Source organism: Dioscorea cayenensis, chromosome 5 (genome assembly GCF_009730915.1).
Source record: "Dioscorea cayenensis subsp. rotundata cultivar TDr96_F1 chromosome 5, TDr96_F1_v2_PseudoChromosome.rev07_lg8_w22 25.fasta, whole genome shotgun sequence".
In the NCBI taxonomy this organism is placed as follows: Eukaryota; Viridiplantae; Streptophyta; class Magnoliopsida; order Dioscoreales; family Dioscoreaceae; genus Dioscorea; species Dioscorea cayenensis.
The window spans coordinates 16,097,486-16,125,109 of NC_052475.1; the positions used below are offsets into that span (position 1 = coordinate 16,097,486).

The window sequence follows — 27,624 nt, forward strand, 5'->3', positions numbered from 1 at the left end:
ATTGTGATTCTTGAGCATAGATGAGGATAGAAGAGACCCATTATCTTTGGAGACCATTCTTCTAAACACATCCCCGGGTCTACAATCAGTTGGAAAGATGGAAAGATGACATTAAAAGAAATTGGGAAATGAAGAAGTGAATTAGCCACAGAGCTCCCTAAATGCCATGAAACACTACGTAGAACAAGATGATGAATGTTATTTGCATGAACCTAATTATTCTAATAATACACAGGATGTGCGGGATGTGTGTTTGCTAGGTAAACCCGTTTCACCGAGTACTTTGAAAGGGTAGCTTGAGGAAGAACAATCAAGACCCACAAAAGGTATAACTTCGAGGAATAACAAAAGGAGTAATGTAGAGATCCGCGATGACAAAGAAGGTATGAAGGAAGGGAGTAGAACCGGAGGGGATGAGATCCGCTACTGGAAATTGATAATACAGCACATCACTTTGACGGAAAGCGGATAATGAAAACTTATTCTCTTTACTCCAAGCGAGCCCAAAGTCGTATTGAGGTAAGGAAGGCCGAGTGCGTCAGGAGCTCATACTCTAAAACTTGGCTCTTCTTGGGGAACGACCCAAGTAGTTTTTATGTACGTGGGTTCATTTCATTTTATTTAGTTTTAGTTTTTAATCATCTAGTGCTATAGCAAATAAAGTAGTGGTATTAACTTAATTGTGTGAAGATGACTCATCTTTGTTGAATTCTATGAGCGAAATTTGGTTGTCATGGAGTCTAGTACTAATATCGAGGTTATTTTCATGCCGGTTTTACATAGGAAGTACTTGAGTTTCCTCATTGTTTATAGCATAATGGGCCTGATCTAGCAGATTTATACACCCGTTGTGTTGCTTGTTGGTGGAGAGATGTGTTTTAAGAAAGAATTTGGATGAGTGCTGTCATGGGCCTGCAATGCCCATGGTCATGGCATAGTAATTCATCGCAGTCGTTCCAGCGGAGACTGCTATGTCTTTGGGTTTTCCGATGCATGCGGCCTTTGCACCACGCTTTGTGGTAAGGCCGTTGGGCTATAATAGAGTCCTAAAATGACCCGTTGCCAACAATTAAAAATGAGCCATAGCGGTGGCGATGACCCCATAGCGGGCCCTAACTGACCATGGTGCCTCGGGAGAACTTAATCAAGGAGCAATAGCCATTAAATGGTTCATATTTTACATATCATTTACATTGCATTTGGCATGGATTTTGACATGTTTAGCACCTAATTAGTACGAAATTTCATTCTTTTCTTCACCATGGCCTTTATTTCTATTTTAGGGAAAAAGAAGGTAATAACGGTGTGTTTGATCAGCCAAGTTCTTTGAGATCGAATTTCACCACGACTCCAAAGCGGCTATGGTGCAGAATCTCACCGTTTGTTGTCCATGCCCAACTACGGTTATGGTGGAACTACTTGGGAAGCAACATAAAAGCCTGGCGCCTCATAAACGAGCGTTGTGAAATCCTTCACCCCGTTGTCTCACCACATAATGCCAAAGAGCCATGCCGAGGATGCGACTTTGAGCCAAGCAATAACACTCACCACGGGCAAAAGCGATGCTTGTGGGTGAGGCTATAGTGAGACCCGATATGATAAATACCTAGGGTTTTCTTATCAATGGGAGATTCTTTTGTCAAATAAGGTAGGGTGGCGGAGTTTTTCGGACATCTGAGGCGGTTTGAAGACTAGTTCATTCCACACTCCAATAGATTCTAGAAAGTTTCTCAGGATAATTCACCAATCATCATTAGAGGAGGACTTGTGAAGGTGTTTGACATCATCTTGTCAATCTTGGGATCCTCTCACCTTCAACCTTGGCAGACCTATTGGAGGGAGTTAGTCTAGGATTTTTTATATACTTTCCTATGGATGATTGCTATTAATTGATTTATATTCTTTTATATCAATTAGAGGACCCCAATTCTGGGGAATCATATGCTTAGGTATTCTAATTATTGTTTATGAACTTTGATTGATATATTCAATAAATCTTTCTGGTTTTAAGTGAATCATTGCATGTGTGCTTGAATAATACTCTTGTTAATGTGGACGAGGAAGATATGCCCACACATTAGGAGACCGATTCTATGTTAGATCTATGCATATTCTAAGAGGTTGGGTATTGCTAGATCTCTAGATTGAGGGACGGTTTCCCCTTCAGGCTTAGGGTTTGCTTTGTCTCGTCTAGTGGAGTTCTTGAACTTAAGGCAAAAATAGGAGGCTGTGGTGGAATAGATTTTATCTTAAGTTCCTAGTGATTTAGACCTAGTTGCCAAGGGATTGGGACTAATAGGCCTTTTTAATCCCCCAATCCAATTCTAGAACACAATTGTCACACTCAACGCCTACCATAAGTAATAATTAAGATAACTATCTTACGCTCTCTCAACTCCTTCTAATTGTGCTTAATGATTCTTCAATTGTATTATGTAATAGTTGTAGAAGTAAATTAAAGAAAGAACGTAAAATGTTAGTCTATTGATTAAGTAAAAAAATGAAGTAATAGGAGCCTCTCACCATTCCTCGGGAAATATGACCCTTGTGCTCAACCACGAGGTATTACTTGATCACGCATATGCTTGCGGTATTAACAGACCAATTGTAATATTAATTGCATATTCGCATATTTATATTTCCATATTTTTACACCACCTCATAGCTATACATTTACTATTCTTGAAGATTCTATTGGTATTCTTGATAGAGTGCTTGTGTGATATGAATCGAAGCATTCTTTCCTTATGTTAAGCATTACCTTTCTCGGGTTGTGAGGCCGATTATGAAGGAAAGAAGCCAATGTGGATCATAATGCACCGATTTTGGAGGAAATCTTGCTAAGGTTCAAACAGCGAAGACATAGGCGAGGGAACTCTTTTTCGGTTTGATTCGAATTGAGGAGAAAAGAATACTTGCTCGGGTTTGATTCTTCCTATCAAGATACGAGGCGAGAACTCTTTTTCGATTGGGGTTGCTATTCAAAAAGTAGAACTCATGTGGAATGGACACGTTGATATCCATTGCAAATTGTAAAGAGATAGGTACCCGGTTAGAAGAGGAGGAGAATAGCTGCGAACATGAGGGCAAATGATTTCGAGGAGATTGATAAATTGAAAGAGGCGGCTTGCACCCATCAATTGTTGAACCACGAACTTGAGCTTAAAACTCTTCCAACACATTTGGAATATGCATTCTTAGTGGAGGACTCTAAAGTCCATGTGATTGTAGCTTCAAACTTGTCTGCGGAGCAGAAGGATAAACTTGTTAGCATGTTGAAAAAGCACAAATCAGCTATTGCATGGAAGATCTCCGATATTAGGGGTATAAAACCCATCATTACTGCACTCATAAGATCCTAATGGAGGATGACTACAAATCGTGATCCAACCTCGTGAAGATTGAACCCAAATATGAAAGAAGTTGTTAAGGCGGAAGTAATAAAACTTTTGGATGTGGGAATCATCTATCCCATATTAGATAGCAAGTGGGTGAGCCCAACCCAAGTTTTCCTGAAAAAAGGAGGAATGACAGTGTTGAAGAATGAAAAGAATGAGTTAATCCCCACTAGGACAGTTACTAGTTCTCGAGTTTGCATTGACTATAGGAGAGCTGAATGGCGTCACTCGGAAAGATCACTTTCCTTTGCCATTTATTGACCAAATGTTGGAGCGACTAGCGGGACATCAATTCTCACTGTTTCCTTGATGACATATCGGGATACTTTTCAAATTCCAATAACACGGAAGATCGAGGAGAAAACCACATTTACTTGCCCATATGGTACCTTTGCTTATAGAAGAATGTCTTTTCGGGTTGTGTAGCATACGGAACATTTCAAACCTTGCATGCGACCATTTTTGATGACTTTCTCGAAGATATTATGGAAGTTTTCATGGATGATTTTTCAGTGTTAGGGGGACTCTTTTCGATGCTTGCTTAAACAATTTTGGAAAGAGTATTATTGAGATGTGAAGAGACGAATCTCGTCATAAACTGGGAGAAGTGTCACTTTATGGTACAAGAAGGCATTGTCCTTGGACATAAGATTTCCCAGGCAGGTATGGAGGTGGATAAGGCGAAGATTGAGATAATTGACAAGCTTCCTCCACCTACGAATGTAAAGGGGATCCGCAGTTTCTTGGGTCATGCAGGTTTTTACAGAAGGTTTATTAAGGACTTTTCGGAAATCTCCCAACCGTTGACCAAACTTCTGGAGAAGGATACCCCTTTTGAGTTCAAAAACGACTGTCTGAATGCATTCAATGTGTTGAAAGAAAAGTTAGTGCAAGCACCAATCCTGACAACACCGAAGTGGGATGAGCCGTTCGAAATAATGTGTGATGCTAGTGATTATGCAGTGGGAGCGGTTTTGGGTCAGAGAAGAAATAAGCAATATCAACCGATCTATTATGCTAGCAAAACTCTCACAAGTGCACAAGAGAATTACACCACTATTGAAAAGAAATTATTAGCTGTAGTGTATGCTTTTGATAAATTCAGACCATATCTCATCCTATCTAATGTCACCGTATTCACGGATCATTACGCACTCCGTTATCTCATGAACAAAGGCGGATGCTGAAGCCGAGATTGATTCGGTGGATATTGTTGTTATGAAATTGATATGTAAATCAAAGATAAAAAGGGGACGAGAATGTGGTCGCCGAGCCATCTATCGAGACTAGAAGGTTGTGAGGGGCAAGAACACGGCAAACAAAGGAAATTAATGATTTTTTTCCCTGAAGAGCACTTTTTATGCGAGTGCGAGAATTAGAATCGAAAGATGTTCCATGGTTACGCAAATTTTTGCGAATTATCTATCGGGGCAGATGCTTGAAGGGGGTTTAAGCTTTTCGACAAAAGAAGAAATTTTTTCGGTGACCTTAAGAACTTTTTAGGAAGATCCTTACTTGTTCCGTATTTATGCAGATCAGGTGGTTCGAAGGTGCGTTTCTAGAGAGGAAGGTTGGAACATCATTGCGATTGTCACTCTGGCCGGTGGAGGCATTATACTTCAAGTTGAGCTGCGAGAGAAGGTTTTTATGCCCTGGGTTCTATTGGCCAACCTTATTCCAAGATGTTCATCGAGTTTGTTTTCTGATGTGATAGTTGTCAAAGGGCTGGAAATTTATCGCGAAGGGACAAGATGCCTCAAAATCCCATACAATTCTACGAGGTATTTGATGTTTGGGGAATTGATTTTATGGGACCATTTCAAAAGTCCAATGGAAATCAATACATTCTGGTGGAAGTTGACTATGTTTCCAAGTGGGTGGAAACCTAAGCTCTTCCAACTAATGATGCACGAACTGTGGTGAAGTTTTTGAAGAAGCTATTCACCCGCTTTGGAACTCCAAGGATTCCTTATCATCCGCAAACAAGTGGGCAAGTGGAGGTCACAAATAGAGAGCTCAAGAGAATATTAACCAAATCAGTGGAACAAGGGAAACGAGACTGGTCCGAAAGATTGAATGACACACTTTGGGCTCATAGAATAGCATATAAAACTCCAATAGGGACCACTCCCTATAATTTAGTGTATGGAAAATCTTGTCATTTACCGGTGGAATTAGAGCACAAAGCATATTGGCCAATTAAAGTGATGAATTTCAATTTGCGCAAATCTGGAGAGCAACGAATGTTACATCTCAACGAGTTAAACGAATGGAGGATGAAGGCATATGAGAATGCAAGGATATACAAGGAGAGAATTTGGAAGTGGCATGACAAGTATATTAAGATGCGAAGGACTTCAAAGGCGGGATCGATCGGGTGTTCTTGTTCAACTCTCGTTTACGTTTATTTCCGGGGAAACTCAAATCGAGGTGGTCTGGTCCGTATACCATAACCGAAGTTTCACCCCATGGAGCCATTGAGATTAACCATCCGGGAGAAGGGCACATTCAAAGTGAATGGACATGAGGCTGAAACCATACTATGGCGGAGAGATTTATAGTGACAATAGAGAGTATTTTTCCTCCATGAACCCCCATGAGGTAAGGCAAGGTATGTCAAGCTTAGTGATGTTGAACAAGCGCTTCTTGGGAGGCAACCCAAGTGTTTACTGTTGTCTTAGCTTTTAGTTTAGTTTTTTTTTGCATTAATTATTTGTTAAGTGTTGGTGTTTAAATCTATTAGATGTTTGTGTTGACATTTCCTTGTGAACTTTGATTTTTTTTTAATCGTGTGTTTTCATGTAGAATTGGCGAAGTTTGGTCGTGTGAGCTCTATTTCATATTTTTTGCTGGTAAAATTTGCATAATAGGACATGATCTGAGTGTGAAAGCATGTTCCGAAATTTTCTGCAGAGCCTGCAGATTTTTTTCTAAGTTATCCAGAGAAAACACACGGGAGTGTGGAATTTCCACACACTCGTGGGTGTATACTGCGAGCCCATCCAGAGATGGCAGCGGTGCGTCTGGCGCCCTGTGAGAGACCATGTGTTGTCGGACGCCGTGGGTAATTTCCGCGGCCGTGTGAATTCTACGAGTTGGGCGGATTTTTCCCAGAGACACAGGGCGTGGACTCGCCCGAGTGGCGACCTTAATGAAAGCTACTTGCACGGGCATGGGTAATTTCCATATGCCCGTGTGAAACCCTGCAGAGGAGTTCTCTCCATCCCGAGAAAACACAGGGGCGTGCAGTTGCCCCTATGAATTGGGCATGTGAATGTCTACGCCCATGGGGATTTTCCACACGGGCACTTGGTATTCTTCTCGGATGACCAGAGAAGCCACAGGGGTGTGCGTCTTCTCCTGTGGGTCAGATGCACGTGTGTGGGTATTTTCTACACGCCCGTACGAGAGCGGTCAGAGTCAAAGATGCACGTGATTTTTTTTTTCCTTAAAACCCTTGTGATCCGTCTCATTCTTCATCTCCAGTCGCTAGAGAACGAATTCGATCATCATTCGATTGTTCATCGTTGTTTTGGGAGGATTTTTGCTTCACATATCATACCGATTTTTCGAGTTTTTTAGAGTTTTTCACAATATTTCTTTGGTAACCTTTTTCATCCTCTTTTTCTTCGCCAACTCTTGTTTTTCATAGATTAAATATCTTTGATTGCAATTTCCATGCATGGTATATGTTTAAGAAGTGTTTAGAATTGGTTTTAAAAATCAAATTTTTGAGAGTTGTTGTGCACCCGTGCGGGGAGCTTCACGCCCTATGAGATCCACAGGTTGTGGGTAATTTCCACAAAGTCCGTGTGGAATCTACGATATATTGCTTTTTGAGATTCTTTTGATCATTTTTTCTTCTTTTGTACTACAGATATGGCCCCTCGCGTGAAGAAAAATGAAGTGAAGCGTCTCAGACTCACACCACCCGAGCCATTACACATGGAATTCTCAAACCCCGAGCATCAAGCTCGATTCGAGAGACTTTCAGCACTCGGGTTTGGTCACACTTGTTTCGTACATTTACAAGTGCTGAAAGATATTCAGCGGGGTGATGAGGTGACTAATGAAATTGAGGAGATGCTAGCGGTGGGAAGCTGGAGGAGGCTGCTGACGATCAGTGAGCCAGCTTACTGCGTATTGACGCTAGAGGTTTTAGCGTCTTTTGAGTTTTGTTTAATAATGGGAGATTTGATACCACGGAGGCGATATAGTTTTGAGCATTCGGACATCCATTCTCCATGAGTGTCACTAAGTTCGCGATTCGGACGGGCTCATGCGATGTCAGCTTACAGGCTCTGATGGAGTGTGGACGATTACCAACAGATTTTTGAGTATCTGTGACTCCATATCATGCGTATAGGATTTTGTGTGGCCACGGGGTGTATGAACCGGGGTTGTCGAAGGCCTTTAGCTTATCCCGGTTCGACTACTGAGATATTTGCCGTGATTATTAGCGAGGTCCGTGGCAGTCGAGCGAGATAACACGATTTGCTGACCAAGCTGGATTTGCTCTTTTTGTACTCCATGGCCCGCAATGTACCACTTCACTTGCGATGCATACTGGCGGATATTCTGCAGTACCGGGGTCATTCGGCGAGTGAGTTTATTGTTTCTTGGCTCCTATATCACCGGACTTATTTTGGGAATGGGTTTGGGCGGCGCCTTACGTGGTCTTTGAGGAGGGCGCAGTTGTGCCTACTCCTCTTGCGTTTGATCCGATCGGGATGATGGGGTTGAGTACGGAGGTTTATGCCGAGTCTATATACCGGGGAGGCGAGGGAGATCTTGAGGGGGTGTCCAGTGATTCCCACACCTACATAGCACCGGGTACTTGAGCTTATGATCGTATTGAGAGGCTGGAGATCGATGTGAGAGAGATTCGGACTGAGGTAGCGGAGATCCGGGCTATGCAGTCAGCTCAGTACACAGATCTTATGGCTCGGTTCGACTTTATACGAGATCTACTGAGATCCAGACCTTCAGTTCCTCTAGCACCTCCATCCTCTACCGCGGCACCGGTAGACCCACTATGTGCTTCACCAGCAGCTGCAGCAGCACCGGCGCCTGAGAGCGACACTGACACCGGATTTTCCTTTCCTTTACTTTCTTGCATTTTATTTTTATTTTTCTTGTTCTTAGACTTGTTCACTCAGAAAGGATTCTCCTTTGAGTTTATTTTCATTTGTGCATCATCGAGTTGTATTCATTGCTTCATCTTTTATATACACTCGATTTATTTTGTCTTTATTGAGCTTCACTGAACCCCCTCGTGTATGCGTGCAGATGGTCTTGTCTTCTTGGGAATTGAGACTTAGTCATGGGCACGGCCAAGGTACTAAGGTACTTGGCCGTGTGAGCTTCACAACCCGTTGGAACACTACTCCTAACGAACTAGCTTCATCAAACGCCACACTAGGAGTCAGGGGAGTATTGTTTTGATTGCTTCTCCCACATTTGCTTTTTGAATGATTTTATATTTTTGAGTGAGCTTGCATGTGTACATTGGGGACAATGTACAACTTAAGTGTGGGGGGGAGTTTCATAGTGGACAAATCTTTTCTATTGTTCTTGATTGTTATATGCTCACATAGCCAATGGCGGTTCACCTTAGTTGCAATGATTGTATTCTTGAGTTTAGGGAGAATTTCTAACATTGAATGTTTTTCATCCTCTAGTTCTTGCTTGAATTTCTAGGAATTTTTTTGCCCGATTTACACTTAGTGCACTACTCACTCTTTGAACTCTATTGGAAACTCATGTTCGATGTTAAAAGGGACTAGTCGAGGTTTATTTTTCTTGTGCTAAATTTTGAGGAACAAAATAGTTTTATTATTTATTTGTGCTTGTTGGGTGGAAAGAGCTACCACCTATGAAGTATGAAGCTACTCTCATAAGTCGGATACTAGCTATGGCCTAATTAGAGAAAGAGCTATCTCATAGGATGAGTAAAAGCTACCACTCAGGTAGAAAGAGCTACAACCTCGAAAGTGTGAAAGGCACCTTAGCGGCCGCTTTGGAAAGGGCTACCTTAGAGGATGTGTGAAGCTACTACCATCTTTGAAATCGTTGTCACTTGTGTAGTTAAATAAGTCCCTTATACTTAGAGCTTTGAGGAGTATATCTTGGGTTGACTTGAGTGAGTCCACACACTTTCACGATTTCGGGTTTGTTGTCCTTTTTTATTCAAGTTTTTATCTAGAGTTTCGATTTTTCACATTTAGTGTTGAAATTTCCCTCACTTGTAGAATGCTCTCTTTGTATACTTTGGTAAACCTAAGGCCAAGCACTTCCAATATTTTCTTCATTGATGCACAGAATATTTAATTTTTGCTTGAGGACAAGCAAAAGCTTAAGTGTGGGGGAGTTTGATAAGTGCTTGTGTGATATGAATGCGAAGCATTCTTTCCTTATGTTGAGCATTACTTTTCTTTGGTTTTTACACTAATATGTGTGTTTTTATGTTATTTTTATACAGGCAGGGTTGTGAGGCCGAGTATGAAGGAAATAGGCCAATGTGGATCATAATGCACCAATTTTGGAGGAAATCTTGCTAAGGTTCAAATGCGAAGACATAGGTCAGGTGTGAGATGCTAGAGTGTGTGCCAACCTCCTCGTATTCGAGTGGGCACATCCATTTGGAGGGGCACAAAGGCACTTACATTCAAGCATTCCGACTTATGCACATAGCACAAGAGCTCCACCAACGTGTACACCATTGAAGAAGCAAGTGATTCACGACGTGAACGTGTGCCCGCTTTGCATTACCCTGATGAAAGTATGGAATTGGGAAGCTATTCAGGGGCAAACATCAGTAGTGAGCACTTTTAGCGAGACTGCTCACGGCCGGTCGAGAAACCGAGAAGCAGAGAATCCACAGGGCGTGTGGAAATTATACACCCCCATGTGGAAATTCCGCACGGGCGCGTGGAGCATACACGCCCATGTAGTCGCCCGATTCCAGCCCTATTTAAAGCTGATTCAGCCCCGATTTTGGTATTCTTTTCTCCATCTTTTTCCCCAACTTGCAGAGATGGCTTTCAGCTAGGGTTTCGAGGGTATTGGCCAAGGTTTTGGAGAGGTTCTACGGCTCTGACATCATCATTCCTTAGGAAGAAGGTTTGTAGGGGAGCTTCCGTCAAGGTGTATCCTATACCGGACGAGGGAATCCTTGGACGATGAGTAGAGGACTTTCCACAAGACCATCGACACGACTATCGAGGGGGTTTCTTTATGGATTCTTTGCTTTTTACATTCTATTTCATTGATTGTACTTAGCTCCATGGAGAGCTAAACCCCTAGTGGGTACTCGGGTATTGTGAACCCTAGGATGTATTTGTTTCTTTTGAACCTCTTTTATTATGCTTTCAATAAATTGATGTTTATTGTGAGTTCCAACCTTGAATGCTTGATTGTATGAATATTTCCCCTAGAGTGACACTAGGGTTGAGAGTTCCCGTTGGTAACCTTGTGAGTGAGTGACACACCACGGCGTTAGACAAAAGCTAGGTTGGAGAGGGTTGAGTGGGTGAGTCGAGAGGTGCAGGGAGCGTCCCCTTTCCCCTCCGGTGTGATAGATTTTACCTCCGTTCCTCGAGTTCTTTGCGGCTATAATAGAGTGAATGGTCTAAGGGATGAACTTCCACTAGGGGCTTAGTTGCTGCGTGCAGCGGGTGAAGCGTTGAGGTGATCTTAGTATCTAGGGCTTAATTGTGGTTTGGGACCTTCCACCTGGACCAAAGGGTGAGGTCTATAATTAGGAAGAGATTTATCACTTGGGATCCCTAGAGCTCATTGCAACCCTATGCGAGTGCGAGGTGTTGAGATTGTTCGATTTCTCCTCCGGGACATGTATAGAGTTAGGCATAGTTGACCTTAGATTTGGGACTATGTAATTAAGGATTCCCACGACTCACCATTACATTGATTAGGAAGCATAATAGAGGGTTCTTGTACTTGAAACAATTGTCCTAGGTGGAGCATTATCCGGGTACCCCATCTTTACTTTTGCTCCCTTTCTTTTTGCTTTTACTGTTGAGAATTGAATCATTATCATACTCATTATCATTGATCTTTCACATAGCTAAGAATCGAATTACGCATTTTTATTCCCTACTCCTTGTTGATTCGATACCCGCTCACCCAGGATTATTACTTCGACAAACCCGTACACTTGCGGGATATACGCAAGGGGACCTTGTCATCGGGTGTAAGATGCTGGAGTGTGTGCCAACCTCCTCATATTTGACTTAGCACAACCATTTGGAGGGGCACAAGGGCAATCACACTCAAGCATTCCGACTTATGCACATAGAACAAGATCTCCATCAGCTTATCCGTTATTGAAGAAGCAAAGCGATCCACGACGTGAACGTGTGCCCATTTTCGTTACCTCGATGAAAGTATGGATCGGGGATGTATTTCAGGGTGAATACTGTAGCAAAGTACTATAGAAGCACTGTTCATACCCGGCCGAGAAAACTGCAGAACAGAGAATCCACACAGGCGTGTGGAATTTCCACATGCCCGTGTGAAAAATCCACAGGGGCAGCCATAGGGGCGTGTGGATCCCCGATTCTAGCCCTATTTAAAGCCGATTCAGCCTCGATTTCAGCATTCTTTTCTTGATCTTTTCCCCAACTTGAGAGAGGGCTTTGGCTAGGGTTTTGAGAGATATTGGCTAGGGTTTTGGAGAGGTTCTACGGCTCTGACATCGCTCGTTGTTAGGAAGAAGGTTATTGGTAGTGCTTTCGTCGACACCGATCTGGCGAGGTGTATCCTAGGCCGGACAAAGGACCCTTTGCGACGAGTAGAGGACTCTACACAAGACCATCGACACAGCTATCGAGGGGGGTTTCTATGGATTCATTGCTTTTACATTCTATTTATTTGATTGTAATTTGCTCCTTGGAGAGCTAAACCCCTACTGGGTACTTGGGTATTTGTGAACCCTAGGATGTATTCGTTTCATTGAATCTCTTTATTATGCTTTCAATTAATTGATGTTTATTGTGAGTTCCAACCTTGAATGCTTGATTGTTTGAATACTCCCCTAGAGTGACACTAGGGTTGAGAGTTCTTGTTGGTAACCTTGTGAGTGAGTGACACACCATGAGTGTTAGACAAAGCTAGGTTGGAGAGGGTTACGAGGGTGAGTCGAGAGGTACAGGAGCGTCCCCTTTCCCCTCTGATGTGTTAGATTCTACCTCCGTTCCTCGAGTTCTTTGTGGCCATAATAGAATGAATGGTCTAAGGGATGACCTTCCGCTGGGGCTTAGTTGCAGGTGCAATGGAGTGAAGCATAGAAGTGATCTTAGTATCTAGGGCTTAATTGTGGTTAGGGACCTTCCACCTGGACCAAAGGGTTAGGTCTATAATTAGGAAGTGATTTACCACTTGGAATCCCTAGAGCTCATTGCAATTCTATGCGAGTGTGAGGTTGAGAGGTTATCCAATCTGTCCTCCGGGACATGTATAGAGTTAGACATGGTTGACCTTAGATTTGGGACTATGTAATTAAGGATTTCCATGACTCACTGTTGCATTAATTAGGAAGCATAATAGAGGGTTCTTGCACTTGAAACGATTGTCCTAGGCGGAGCAATATCCGGGTACCCCATATTTATCGATTGCCTTACCTTCTCATTTACTTGTGCTCTCTTACTTGTTGTTTTTAATTTTGAGAATTGAATCATTGTCACATATATCACTATTGATCTTTCACATAGCTAAGAAGCTAATTAAGTGTTTTTATTCCCTACTCCCTGTGGATACGATACCTGCTTATCCGGGATTATTACTTCGACAAACCCGTGCACTTGCGGGATATACGCAAGGGGACCTTGTCAATTCATAACAAAAATTAGTTGAATATATGAAGTCTTATTTAGTAGATAATTAGACATTGATATCATCAATAATGTGTACAATGTGTGCAACTAACAATGGAATATTTCAATATCCATTTTCCAGTTGCCTCTCTCTTGATTTCTTATTGTCCCATATGGCATCATTCTTCCTTTGTGTCTTAGGTATCTAATCATAAAATCCATAATTATTACTTTCAATTTCCAAGTTTTAATTAACAATAAATGTGACTTCTTAGTTGGTTTTTGATGTTCTATCTTGTTCTACTGATAGGTTGAATATGTAAAGATATACTTTGCTACATCTTTTTTTAAATCCAAACCACCAAAAGTGAGACTCCAAAATGTTGTACATATTTGGTTTTCCTAGTTGAATAGTACATGGAGCATCATGTGCTTCTTCTAATATATTCAACCATAAATTATTAACATCAAACATACAAACTCTACTTCTCACTATTAATATCATTCTATATTTCAAAGCTCGCACTTTTTTTAGGTTCATTTTCTCAATTATTTTCTTCAGACATGAACCTATACTCTATGTTTCTTTATTCTATCATACAACACTAGCCTAATTTGACGCTATCAAGTAATACTTCAACCTATTTAATGTCTAGCTTAACACTTGTAGTCCACAATTGAATTTAGATGTGATACTAGATATACCTAAGATGTGTAGTATTGCTACTCAACTTTTTGCTTAAAGCATTAGCTACAACATTGGCCTTCCCATGATGATACTTGATGGTGTAGTCTTATAATAGTTCTAATTATCCCCTCTATCCCATGTTCAATTCCTTATGGTTTATCAAATATTTCAAATGCTTATGATTTATGAAAATTTGAAAGGCTTCACCATATTGATAACGTCCCATATTTTTAATGCAAATACAATAACCGCAAGATCTAAATCATGCATTTGGTAAGATAATTCATATGGTTTTCCTTGTTTAGATGCATATTACATTAAGGCATATTCCAATCCTTGATGACAAGCATCATTATTAACCATAATTTCCTAATACATATAGGAGTATCCAAAATTGAAGCTGAAGTTGATCAACTTTTTAATTCATCAAAACTTTTCTAACACACTCTAGTCTGTTGAAACACTATATCCAACAAATCTAAAGAAACTCTAGACCTTTATAACATTCTTTAGTGCTTCTTATTTAACTATTACCATTATCTTTTTTGGATCTGTCTTTGCATAATAATTTTTCTTACTCAACGTTTATAGGACAATCATTATATGTTTTTCATGTTCTTCATAGCTTCTAAATACACTAGTATATCATTAATAAACATAATTACAAAGTTATAAGATGTTACCAAAATATCTTGGTCATAAGTTCATAAAAGTTACTAGTTCATTTGCTATACCAAACGATATCACCAAAAATTTATAATCCCTATACCAAACGGTGCAAACTCGATAGTGTGCTCTATCTCTTTATTAGGTAACAAACCATGTAGATCATTTGGAGATATGTATTGAAACTCACTTACTGCTAGAATATTCTTTAAAGATACATTTGTAGTTCAAGATTGTATAACATGTATTAAGTATGCTTTAAAACCATCTTTATCATAGCTAAAATCAAAGAACAAGGCACAACCTTTCTACCTTTCCCCTTTAATATACATCTTTTCCATACACCCTATCAACTAAGGGAGTGCCCACATTTAAATTAAAGTCCTTAAGGTTCATGTTTATGATGCAATTTAGATGCCAAATCTCATAAAATAAATTAATGTGTAGATCCATGATTAATTCATGCATAAGATTTTAAATTAAAGCATAAAAATTACATGTGAAAACTTCTAAAGCAACAATAGCTCCCATGTCTATTCATGGTAAATCCTTGTGCTTTTATGATAAATGCTTCTAGGACTTCTTTGGAGGTGATCTTTGAATGGTTGTCAAAGATCTAACATTGATTAAATATCGAGGGTTAAGCATCCTTGGTGAGAATTCCATCAAACCAAAAGGATCGTGAAGATTCAAAAGGGACTTATTATGTTTCCATTGGTTTCATGTTTCTTCTTTAGATTTGATGTAATTTTTTTTAGGTCGAGGAACTAAACATCTTTTAGTATTTGGATATTGATGAACTTTAGGATGGATTTGATAATTTAACTTTGATTATATTGATTTAATACTCATTATTATTGTGACTCAATTGTGTTCTTGATTATCTTGAGTTTAATATTGCTAGTGCATCAATTTATGTTTGATTTTATTTGAGTGAGATTGAGAAATCCCTCTACATAAATAGATCTACGATAAATGAAAGGAGTTGCATATAATCCTACATGTGTGATGATATAAATCCTTTAATTATTGTCAAATTTGATAGAGGGATTTACCAAACAATTAGTACAAACTTTGGGAGATTTAATTGGAATGAGATTTTAATTAATCAACCTAGAGTTAGTTGTTAATATCCTTGAGAAAGATAGTAATTTAATCTAGGAATCTTTGTGATCAAATGAACTTGAAATTAAATCTAGTATTTGAGGTCCTTTTGCTTTAGAAAATCTAGGGGGATTTGTTATTTGGGTACCGCCTTTACTAGCGATTGCTTTCTTGATTGATTCATCGCTTGGTGTGACTCCCGCAAGTGCACAGGGTTGTCAAGTAATACTCTGTGAGTGACCCAGGTCTCATATTCCATGGGCCAAAGAGCTACCCTTACTTCCTCTTTGATCATTGTCTAGGCTACAAATTCAAGTGAGTGCTTTACATTACTAAAAAGGGAAAAAGAACTAAAAGAAGGTGTCTACACAACCAGGTGAAGGAGTGGGATTTCTATGGAAGAAGATGGTCACGGATACAGATCCCCTCGGGGCTACTAAAGCTAGAAGGATGTTAAGATTACAAAGCAATGTTGGTTTGGGCCAAGAGACAACCTAAAGTAGGTCAACCCCGATGGTAATGGCGTTCAACCCTTAATCCTGTACAAGTATTGGCTCGGAATCTCTTCTGACCAACTCCTCCTACAATTACATTACACTTTGGGAAGTCTCTAATTAGAGTCAAACACAATACCTAGATTCATCACTAATGGTTGGAGGGGTATGAAATACCCGATGGTCACAATGTATTCATACATGAATCCCTTTCAAATCAAGTGAGTTTAGTACAAGGGTGATGGTCACGCAACCGAGTACAACCTAGAAATCAAACACAGAGTTCTCATGCAATTCGATGCATTAAACAACATAAAGCTTAAACCACAAACTGATCAAATGCATAAAAGTAATCAAAACATCCAAATAAGCAAGTTCACCATAAGGTTCACCGGTGATAAGTGCTAAACTGATCATATTTTTTATATCATTCACACTGTATTTAGAATGAAATTATACTTGTTTAGCATCTCATTAGTAAAAAATTTCATTTTTTTTTCTTCACAATGACCTTTATTTTTGTTTTAGGTAAAAAGAAGAAAATTCGAGGATGTTTTGAAGCAAGTTGCTGAATTAAGGCTGCGCCATGACTCACAATGGGTGTTATGGCAACTCACAATGGCTATTCCCTATACTTACCACTGCTGTGATCAAGCTGTGGCAACATGAGTTTATTGGTAGCAATATAGAAACCATAACAGGCATCATAATGGCTATTGCGAAGTCTATAACGGCCATTGTCAAGATACATAACAGCCCAAAGACTGTGCCAGGATGCGACTTGGAGCCAAAGCAACAACTTACTGACAATGGGCATCACAACGAGAGACATTTTTGCGGAAGAAGCTAGGGTGGCTAGATTTCTGGAGATCTGGGTGGTGGGAGATTGTGTTGCTTCCACATTCCAATGGATTTTAGCAGATTTCTCAAGAGTATGTTAATGAGCATCATCAGAGAAAATCACATGTGACAGCCTTCTTTAAAGATCATCATCAAAAGGTCTTGAGTGACACATGTTATCCAGATAGTCTTGGGATCCTCTAATCAACATCTTTGGAGAGCTATTGGAGGGAGTTAGTCTAGGAATACATTAAAAGCTTATTTTTTCTTTATTTGGTCTTGTGGTTGTCTTGTGCTTTGATGCATTGCTTGTTATGATCCACAAGAACCTAATTCAAAGGGAATTGTATGTCTAGGTCCCTTGGTTATTATTTATGAATCTTGTTTGATTAATACAAATTGTTCTAGTTTTCATAATTACTACATGTTTATAATTGTTTATATGGATGAGGAGGATATGCCCCCATGTTGATGGCGCCCATACCATGATAGATCTATGCATGTTCTAAGAGTTAGGCATAGCTAGTTTTCCAGATTAGGGATTGATTGTCCCTTAGGATTAGAGTCTAATTGGTCTCTTCTAGTGAGATTCCCACACCTAAAGCAAACATAGGAGGCTGGGGTGGAAGACTGATGAGATCCACAAGTGCACGGGCCGTCAAGTAATAAACCTCTCGCGCAAGCACGCGAGGGTCATATTCCCTGGTGTCCCAAGAGCTGCTATTACTTCGCCCTAGAAGGCATATCTAGTCTACCAAATATAGGATTAAAACAAAGTAAGAAAATACCAAAAGAAAAAACTATAAACAAATGGACTATGGCACACCGCATTAACACATTAAGGAAGCAATTAACAATGAAAAAACGAGGCCCCCGGAAGAGGATCCCCTCGGGACTACTAAATCTTGAAGGATGCTAGAATTATATAAGCAATGGTGGTTTGGGGCCAAGAGACATCCAAAAATACGTTACCCCGATGGTAACGGCAATAAACCCTAATCCCATGCAACTATTGGCTCGGAATCTTTTCCGACGAAATCCTCTTATGATTGCATTACAACTAGGGAAATCTCTAATTAGGGTCAAACTCAATATCTAGGTTCATCCGTAGTGGTTGGAGGGGTACAAAATACCTGATGGTCACGATGTATTCATACATGAATCCCTTCCAAGCTAAGTGTGTCTAGTACAAGGGCGATGGTCATGCAACCAAGTACAACCTAGAAGTTGAACCACAGAGTTCTCATGCAATTCAACACATCAATGAACACAAAGCATGAAATACAAACCAAACCAAATGCACTAGAAGTAAATTAGAACATCCATAGAAGCAAGTTTATCCCAAGGTTTGCTCGATGCTCGGTGACCTTGGGAGTCTAGTTCTACATAATAAAGAGAGAAAGCCTAGAATACAAGTAAAGCATCAAAAAGCTCATGAACAAACTCCCTTAGATGTAGACTAGAGGTAATGTCAAGGATCTAGTGGATCGATACCGACGAACTCCAAGCTGATCTCCTTGATAACAACCTCTTCTCTCCATTGATTTTGCTCCTTAGATCTGCCTCCTCCAACCCCTTGAAGCCCTAGGTGATAATGGTGGAGAAAAGATGGCCAAAGACCCCTTCAAGGATGCCTTAACCCCTCCTTTAAAGTGCTTTCAGGATGACTTCATAGTCTGGTTCACCGGCGTGAAGATGCCCATGAGAGCCACGGGATTTTTGCCGAAATTTCCATAAACTACTACTGTAAATATCACAGTAACTACTACAATAAACTTGCTATAGGAACTGCAGATTCATCAGTTGGCTTACGAGCATCTTTACAACCATCAGGTTACCCGTCAACAAATCCTGAGACTTTATAAATTCTTTATTCCGTTGTGCTACAGTGCTTACTACACTACCGCTACAGTGTCTGAGGCCCTAAAATGCCATGTTTGGGGTAGATTTCTTCCCAAATGCGTTCTTGGGCTCATCTTGGCTTCCTCTAAGCCTACAACACAAATAGAAATGATTAAACCACACAAAAGGCATAGATTCATCCAAATACACATAAATAGTCACAAACATATATGTATAAAATACATATATTTAGACATTTATCAAAGAGATTCCATCTTAAGTTCCTAGTGATTTAGACCTAGTAGCCATAGCTTATTAGGACTAGTAGGTTTTTAAATTCCTCTGGTTCCATCCTAGAACACGATTGATACTTAACAGCTATCATAATTAATAATCAATATAACTATAGTACATACTCCCAACTTCTTCTAAGTGTGCTTAATGTCATCTCTAATTGTATTGTTTAATAGTGTTATATAAGTAAGCTAAAGAAAGAGCGTAAACGATTAGGCTATTGATTAAGTAAAAATCAAGTTTTAGGAGGCTCTCGCCATTCCTGGGGAATTACAACCCTCGTGCTCACACATGAGGTATTACTTGACGACCCATACACTTGCGGTATAACGGATCAATTGTAGTATAAAGTACATACTTGCATGCTCATATATTTGCATAATTTACATACCCATAATGCATCGTCAAGTTTTTGGCACTGTTACTGGGGGATACAGTCGAGAGATTCTTGAGAAACTTGTAGCTTAGTATTTGAGCCTATTCTATTTATTATTATATTATTATTATACTCACAGAACATTGAAGACTTATTGCCGTTACACTCTTCGATAGGTGACTGTTCATGACCAAAGCTAATCCCATAGATTTAGTAGAAGGAAGTAGTGAACAAGAGAGAACCTTAACATTATTGAGGAGACTCGGGAAGAGGCCAGTTGTGGAAGCGGATTGCGATAGTGATAGCGCAGAATTTGCAACCATTGTTGAACCAAGCAGAACACTCTCAGAGTATGAGAGGCCATAGTTTACATTGGAAGAATTTAGTGTTCAAGCCCCAACAATAGCAGCTAAAACTTTGAAATAAAAGCTAGCACTATTGGGATGATTCAGAATTCTTGTCAGTTTGATGGCCTAGTGGATGAAGACCCAAATGTCCATCTCTTAAAATTTTTGTAGATCTGTTCGATATTTAAGATGAGCACAATGACAGATGATGTGATCAAATTGTGACTCTTTCCATTCAGCTTGAGAGGCTTGGCATACCGGTAGCTAACTTCCCTAACACTAGGCTCAATCAAGACATGGAATGAGTTAGTGGAGAAATTCCTTAGACAATACTTCCCACCAAGCAAGGCAGCAAAGATCAGGCAAAAGATAACGACATTTAAGCAAGGAAAATCAGAAACACTATTCAATGTGCATGAATGATAAGTGCTTGAGTAGACATATTTTTCTATATATTTTACATGCATTGAGTATCATTTTTACCATGGTTTATGTCTCATATAGTGTATTTGGTGTTATTTTGTGCAATTAGGTTGTAAATGCCTTGAAGGGAGAAAAGGAAGCAAAGATAGGCTACAAAGACACATTTTGGGAGTTCTTGTTCAATTAAAAGACCAAGACACAAGAGGAGTTCATGAACTGGAGATGTGTGCCAACTTCGAAAGAGATTCATGCTAGTTGGAAAGAGCACAAAAGCAGTCACATCTTCATGCTCTTTTTGTGAAGAATGCAAGACCTTCGAAATGATGAATTGACGAAGAAAAGTTTTATAGCCTACCACATGGACGTGTGCCCGACCATGTGGCCTCAAGAGAAGAGTGTTTGGACCACGGTCGTGAAGAGAGACTGTAGCTAAGTACCGTACAAAAATACTATAGCATTTACTATAGTAGTAATGTAGCAGAATTACTGTTCATGCGACCACGTGAAAATTCCACGCGACTGCTTGGAAATTCCTACAACTCATGCCACCATGTGGAAAATACACACGGACGTGAAGGAATGTGACAGCCACGGTTTATGACTATAAATAGGCCGTTTGCCCTATTCTTTGGAGACTTTTTGCCGGGCTTTTTGCGAGCACTCTCAGGGCAAATTGGCTAGGGTTCTAAAAGAGGTCTTCGGCAAGATTGGGGTGTTGTTCTTTACCAACTTTGATCGATTTATTCTCCGTCATAGCATCAAGGGGGCCTTTAGCAACCTAGCTTCGGAGAAGGATTCTTCAAGATGTTGAGCGATCCATCAAGGCCATCATCATGAATTCAAGGGGGATTTTCTCTATGGTTTACATTGCTATTTATTGTATTAATCTTTGTTTTGTAACTTGCCTCATGGAGGGCTAAACCCTAGTAGGTATTTGGGCATATGAACCCTAGGATCTTATCTTTTATAATGATTTGCTTTATGTTTTCTATTAAATCCGAGTTGATTCGAGTTTTAATCTTGTGTTCCCATTGCTTGCATTTTTTATTGATCCTTGTGTTTGATTTTCTTTGCATGATTTGTTATTTTGATGAGAGAAAAGTCTCCATTAGAGTTAGAACTCCAAGGTTAAAGAGGGTTGAGAGGGTGAGTCATGAGATAGTGGAGTGCCCCCTTTCCCTTCCAACGAGTGTTTCCTATTTTCATATTCTCTAGACACTATGCAATCATATTTGTTGTGAGGTGTGAGATTGAGAGATTTCTCCACCGGGACCATATAGGGGTTTAGGGATCTTTTGCCTAGAAGTTAGATATATCTTTAGGAATCGGTTTCACTCTTAGGTATCCCTAGAGCTTATTGTGGTCATATGGGGTGTGAGGTGTTGAGATTGAGCAATTTCTCCACCGGGACCTTGTAAGGGACTAGTACCGGTAGTTTGGAGGCAAGGGCTGATTGTTCTTGGATTACTTCAATCCATTAAACTCGATTTAGAAGCATTTAGCAAGTCTTGAGCTTCATGTTAGATCCTAGCGAGGGGCATTGCCTGGGTACCTCACCTTTATTGATTGAGATCTCCTTTACTTTCTATCTTTCCTTTTTACTTACTTATTTATATTCTTGCAATTAGTTCATTTCATCACAATCATTGATTTCGACCAGATAACTAAGAATTAGTTACTACTAACACTTCCGTTCCATGTGGATTCGACTACCCACTCACCGGAGTATTTTATTACTTCGACACCAGTGCACTTGCGGTATACACACACAATTCATAACGTGTTAATGAACGATTCAAGAATTTTCTTAGGCGGTGCCCGCATCATGGATTTAGTTTAAGGATGAGATTACAAATTTAGTACAATGCGATGAACTGCCAGACTAGGCAGATCATTGATGCCGCAATAGGCAGATCTCTGAGTAACAAGTACGCAGATGAATAGAATAGTTATTCAAAGAATTGGAAAAGAATGAATCATACTCTAGTTCAAGAGGGAGACAGCTAAAGGTGGTCAGGCAGCATGAGATAGATGTAGATACCGCTTTAGCGGCGAAAGTAGATGTGCTCACAGGAAAGCTGGATTCATTCGTGAGCAATAGTTAGGATGCTAGCTTGATTTCTAGGGGCATTGTGTTTTATGAAACTTGTGGAAGAGGGCATGGAGCATCTCACTGCCTGATTATAAGTTTAGTAGTAGCTCGTATGGAACAGGTTGACTATATCATAGGAGGTCAGAGGAACCAGAATAACTGTATACCAACGCCGATAACCAGGGGTGGAGGAACCATTCTAACTTCTCCTGGAGTTAGGGTTAGTAGCAGAGGCCTTCGTAACAAAACTACCAATACCAGTCCCAACAGCTATAGCCTGGAAAAGAAGATTACCACAAAAGATGTTTTAGCTAAGTATGACTAGTAATGATGAGTGAATGAACGAGTTTGGTTTGACATTATGAAAAGTTCAAGCATCAATCAAGAACTTGGAAAATCAAGTTGGATAGTTGGCAAGAGCGAGTACTGAAAGACCTCAAGGAAACCTCCTAAGTACTACTGAAGCAAACCCAAGGGAGCAGCTTAAGGCTATCTCACTCCACAGTGGTAAGACTATTATGGAAAGGACCGCTCAGGGTCCCGGTGTCGTGACAGAGAGGGCAACTGTATAGGAAGGCCATAGTACTACACAGGAATCCATGGAGAAGGAAGAGGAAGTAGTTGAGGAAGAACCAAAAGAGTCATCACCCGGTTGACCTACATTTCAAGAATACAAAACCCAAGTTCCTTAGCCTTCCAGACTAAAAGTCGATAAGGAGAATGTGCAGTTTAAGAAATTCATGACTATCTTCAAGCAACCCATATAAACATCCCCATAGTGGAAGCATTGTCCCAAATGCTAAAGTATGCCAAATTTTTGTAGGATTTGCTCACCAACAAGAGGAAGTTGGAAATGGTCAACACGGTAGTCTCAATGGGAATTATTCCGTCATCATGGATAAAAAGATGGCAATAAAGTTGAGAGATCCTGGAAGCTTTGTGATCCCATGTTTTTGTGATCGCATATTTCAGAGCTAGCACAAACGTAATGCCATACACCATATACACAAAGCTCAGATTGGGAGAGTTGAGGCCGATAAGAATCACCTTGCAATTGGCCGATAGGTTAGTATGGAGACCATGGGGAATTGTGGAAGATGTGCTTGTAACTGTTGAAAAACTTGTCTTCCCCATAGACTTTGTAATTCTTAACATAGACGAGGATGTAGAGACCCCACTTATTCTTGGATAACCTGTCCTAAATACATCTGATTCCCTTATCAATTGGAGAGATAAAATGATGATAATGAAAGTGGAAGATGAAGAAGTGGTGTACATACTCCCAAGTGTCATGAAATACTCACTAGACATAGATGATGAATGTTACTTTACACATTAGCCCGATCTTTCTATGTATGATTTTGTGCAAGATGTATTCAGAGTGAACCCCCCATGTAAATATGTGCAAGAGCAGCTTGGGGAAGGATAGATACAACTAGCAAAGCCACGATTTCAGAGGAACAATAGAGGTAGTAATGTGAGATCTACATCAACCAAGAAGGTGTGGAGGAAGGTATAACCAAAAGAGGAACACAATATTGAGGTAACAAACTCGAGTACTTTGAAAACAGGCAATGAAGGAAAGACTCCCTTACATGCTTCAAGTAACCTTTCAAAGCCATCTTAAGGTAAGAATAGGTACATCAGGCTGGTGACGTAAAATAAGCATTTCTTGGGAGGCAACCCAAGTAGTTTTCTAAACTTTAGTTTGTTTACTCTTAATTTTCAATATTATTTATAGTTAATAAAATACAAAAAGTGGTAATTAATAAGAAAGTGTGAAATTGGCTCACCCCCACTGAATTTTATGAGCAAAACATGATTGGGAAATCTTGTACTATCACTAGGAATTGTTTTCATATCGTTTTACATAGGGAAAATCTTTAGTTTTTCATTGCGAGAATCACAATGGGCATGGTAAACCCATTGTGAAACCCAAGCAGAGAGCCACGCTTTTTTGGAAAAAAATTAAGTGAGTCTGCAATAGACTTACAATGCCTGTTATGACTTCTTTATAAACTTATCACGGCCCTTCCACAGAGCATGCCATGACTCTTGGTTTTTTAGAGGTCTGGATGGCTTCACCCCATCCGTTGTCTGGCTTTGGTTAACATAACGAGACCTAGAATGGCCATTGCCAACACTTAGAAATTTTTAAATCCCCAACCAAGTTGACAACTACCACATAACATGCTTATAACGGTTATGGTGCCTCAAAGAAATTGAACGCATGAAGAATGTCCATTGTTTAGCTATTGGTAACCCCGTTATGTGGAGATATACGGTCACCGAAGGCCGACTCTTGGCCTTTCTCACTAAAAACACACTTACCGCTTTTCCACTTCACTGAATACCCTTCCCCAATCTTTGTTTAGTGATTCCAAGGAGCTGGGTTTGTTTCTGCTCGATTTAGCACCACATCTACTCGATTCTCACCGTGGAAAAACTCTCTCCTTTCGGCCAATTTGATAAGTACCCTTCCAAACCTTTTATATCATGATTTTATAATGTTCAAATGGTATGAAATTGTTTAATGATACTTGGTGAATATTTTATTATAAATTTCAATTGAAATAGGCCAATGTATAAAAATGTTTCACCATGGTCGGGCATCATAACGGTTGTTCCTCGATGAACAATGACGTTGTGATTACTGTTGTGTTCAAGCACTGAACAAAGGAAAGTTGAGCCACAACAAGTGTTGTATGCCCGTTGTGAGGCCGTTATGAGATATTTCCCGCTTATCTCACCTCAACAACATGTGGAAACTGGAGGAAGCCAGTTGTCAGCTAACTGTTGGTCTACTTAAGGCCATAATGGACTGATAAATGCTACTGTATTAGTAATATGAAGTATTCTTTTCTTACGATGAGCATTACTTTTCTCAGATTCGATCGCTAATACATGTGTATTTGTGTTCTTTTGAGCATGTAGGGTTGAGGAGACAAATATAGAAGAAAGAAGCCAAAGTAGATTGCGAGTGCACTTAGTTGATGAAATCTTTGAGTAAAAAAAAGTGAAGACACAAGTTATGATCAAAGACATGTGAGTGTGTGCCAACCTCCATTATGTTCAAGGGAATATGTAAATTGGAGGGGCACAAAGGCAGTCACACTCATGTGTTCTGACTTGTGCAAAGCTAGCAAGATTATCGTCAAATGTGCTTTTATTTGAAGATGTGATGCGATTTATGGCATAGACATGTGTGCATTTATGCTGCCTTGATGAAAAGTGTGGTTTCAAGAGTATTTGGTGGTATTATAGCAAGTTACTGTAGCAAATCAAAGCAATAACTACTGTAGCAGTTATTGTTCGCAGGCTGCAGAAAATCAATTCATGTAGATTCACATGGGCGTGTGGAAATTTCCACATGCCCGTGTGGATTCCTGATTCCAGCCTTATTTAAGTCACAATTTCAGCTCGATTTCAGGATCTTTCTTTCCAACTTTTTGCTATCTTTTCTCCACTTTTAGAGGTGCCCGCGACTAGGGTTTGGAGAGGCTTTGGCTAGGCTTTTGGAGGGGTTTAAGGCCTTCGACATCGTGTTTCCTTTGGAAAAGAGTTATTAGGGTAGTTTTCGTCTACCCCAATCCGGCGAGGTGTGCCCTAGGCTTGACGAGGGAACCTTTTGAGAAGATGCGGCCACTCCACAAGACCATTGATTGTATTTTGCTCCATGGAAAGCTAAACCCCTAGTGGGTACTTGGACTTGTAAACCGGAGGATGATGTTATTTCTTTGACCTTGTATTATGTTTTCTATAATTGATGTTTTAATTGAGTTCCAATATTGAATGCTTGTTGAGTTGATTTTCCGTTAGAGTGACAATAGGGTTGAGAATTCATTTTGGTAATCCTTGTGGATGAGTGACACACCATGAGGGATTAGAGAATGCTAGATTAGAGAGAGTTGAGAGGCTGAGTCGAGAGGTAGCGGAACGTGCCCTTTCTCCTCCGGTGTGATTTATCCTACCTCTACGTTCTAAGAGTTCTTTGCGGTCACAATAGGGTGAGGTCCTAAGAGATGAACTCTACTAGGCTTAGTTGCACAAGCAATAGAGTTAAGCGTTGAAGTAATCCTTATTATTTGTGGCTTAATTGTGACTAGGGATCGTCCGACTGGACCAAAGGGTTAGATCTATTTCAGGGAATTGAGTTTATCACTTAGAATCCCTAGACCCTAAAGTAACCTTGCACAGTGTGAGGTGTCGAGACTGAGAAATTTCTCCACCGGGGCATAGTGTAGGGTTAGTCATGGTTGACCTTAAGTTTTGAGACCGTGTGTTTATGGATCTCCACGACTCATTAAGCATTAGTTAGGAAACATAATGATTGTCTTGCATTTGAAATAATAGTCCTAGTGTGATCAATGTCCAGGTGCCCCATTTATCGCTGATTGCCTCTCCTATCTTTCATTTGTGCCTCCTTCTTCTTTTCTTATTTCTATTTGCATTGATTCTTATTCACATCACTATTAATTCATTCTCAATGTAGTTAAATAGAAATCTTTGTGTTTTTAATCACTATTCTCTTTGGATTCGACTACCCACTCACCGGGGTATTATTATTTTGAGAAACCCGTGCACTTGCGGTACACACAAAAAAGGGAGTTGTCAAGTTTTTGGCGCCATTGCCGGGGAGTAGGCATTTTAGAAAACACTTTATACTTTGCTATTTTAGTGATTCACCATTTATTCTTTTTCACACTTTTTTATTCTTCCATCATTCTAATTTTTTTTTCTTTTTTTGGTTGTAACTCCGGGTTATGACCCGAGGGAAACCCTTTGACATTGGTTGAAGGTGATCCTGAACTTAAACAAGCACTCGTAGAAGGGTCAAAGAACCTATGCAAGAATAGACAAATCAAGATGAGGTAGAAGGTGATGCGTCAGATATGAAAGAAAAGAATGAGTAGCAAAGGACACTGTTCGATTATGCCAGACCAACAATTCTTGGTACACAATCTAGCATTGTGCGGCCACCGATTATAGCTCAGAATTTTGAGCTCAAGCCAACATTCATCCGGATGTTACAGCAGTCGGCATAGTTTAATGGTTTAGCTGATGAGGATCCAAATAATCACATAGAGAACTTCTTGGAAGTGTGCGACTTGCTCAAGATTAATGGAGGTACAAATGATGCTATCAAGTTGAGGGCCTTCCCATTTTCCTTGAAAGTGAGAGCGAAGCAATGGCTATATTCATTACCTAGGGCATTGATCATTACATG

General features: G+C 40.1%; 1 protein-coding gene across 1 annotated transcript in view; it reads left to right on the forward strand.

The window, feature by feature from the left end:
- The window catches only part of LOC120260034, a 36,215-nt gene that overhangs the window by 3,333 nt on the left and 5,258 nt on the right, over window positions 1–27,624 (forward strand). The window lies entirely within an intron of this gene.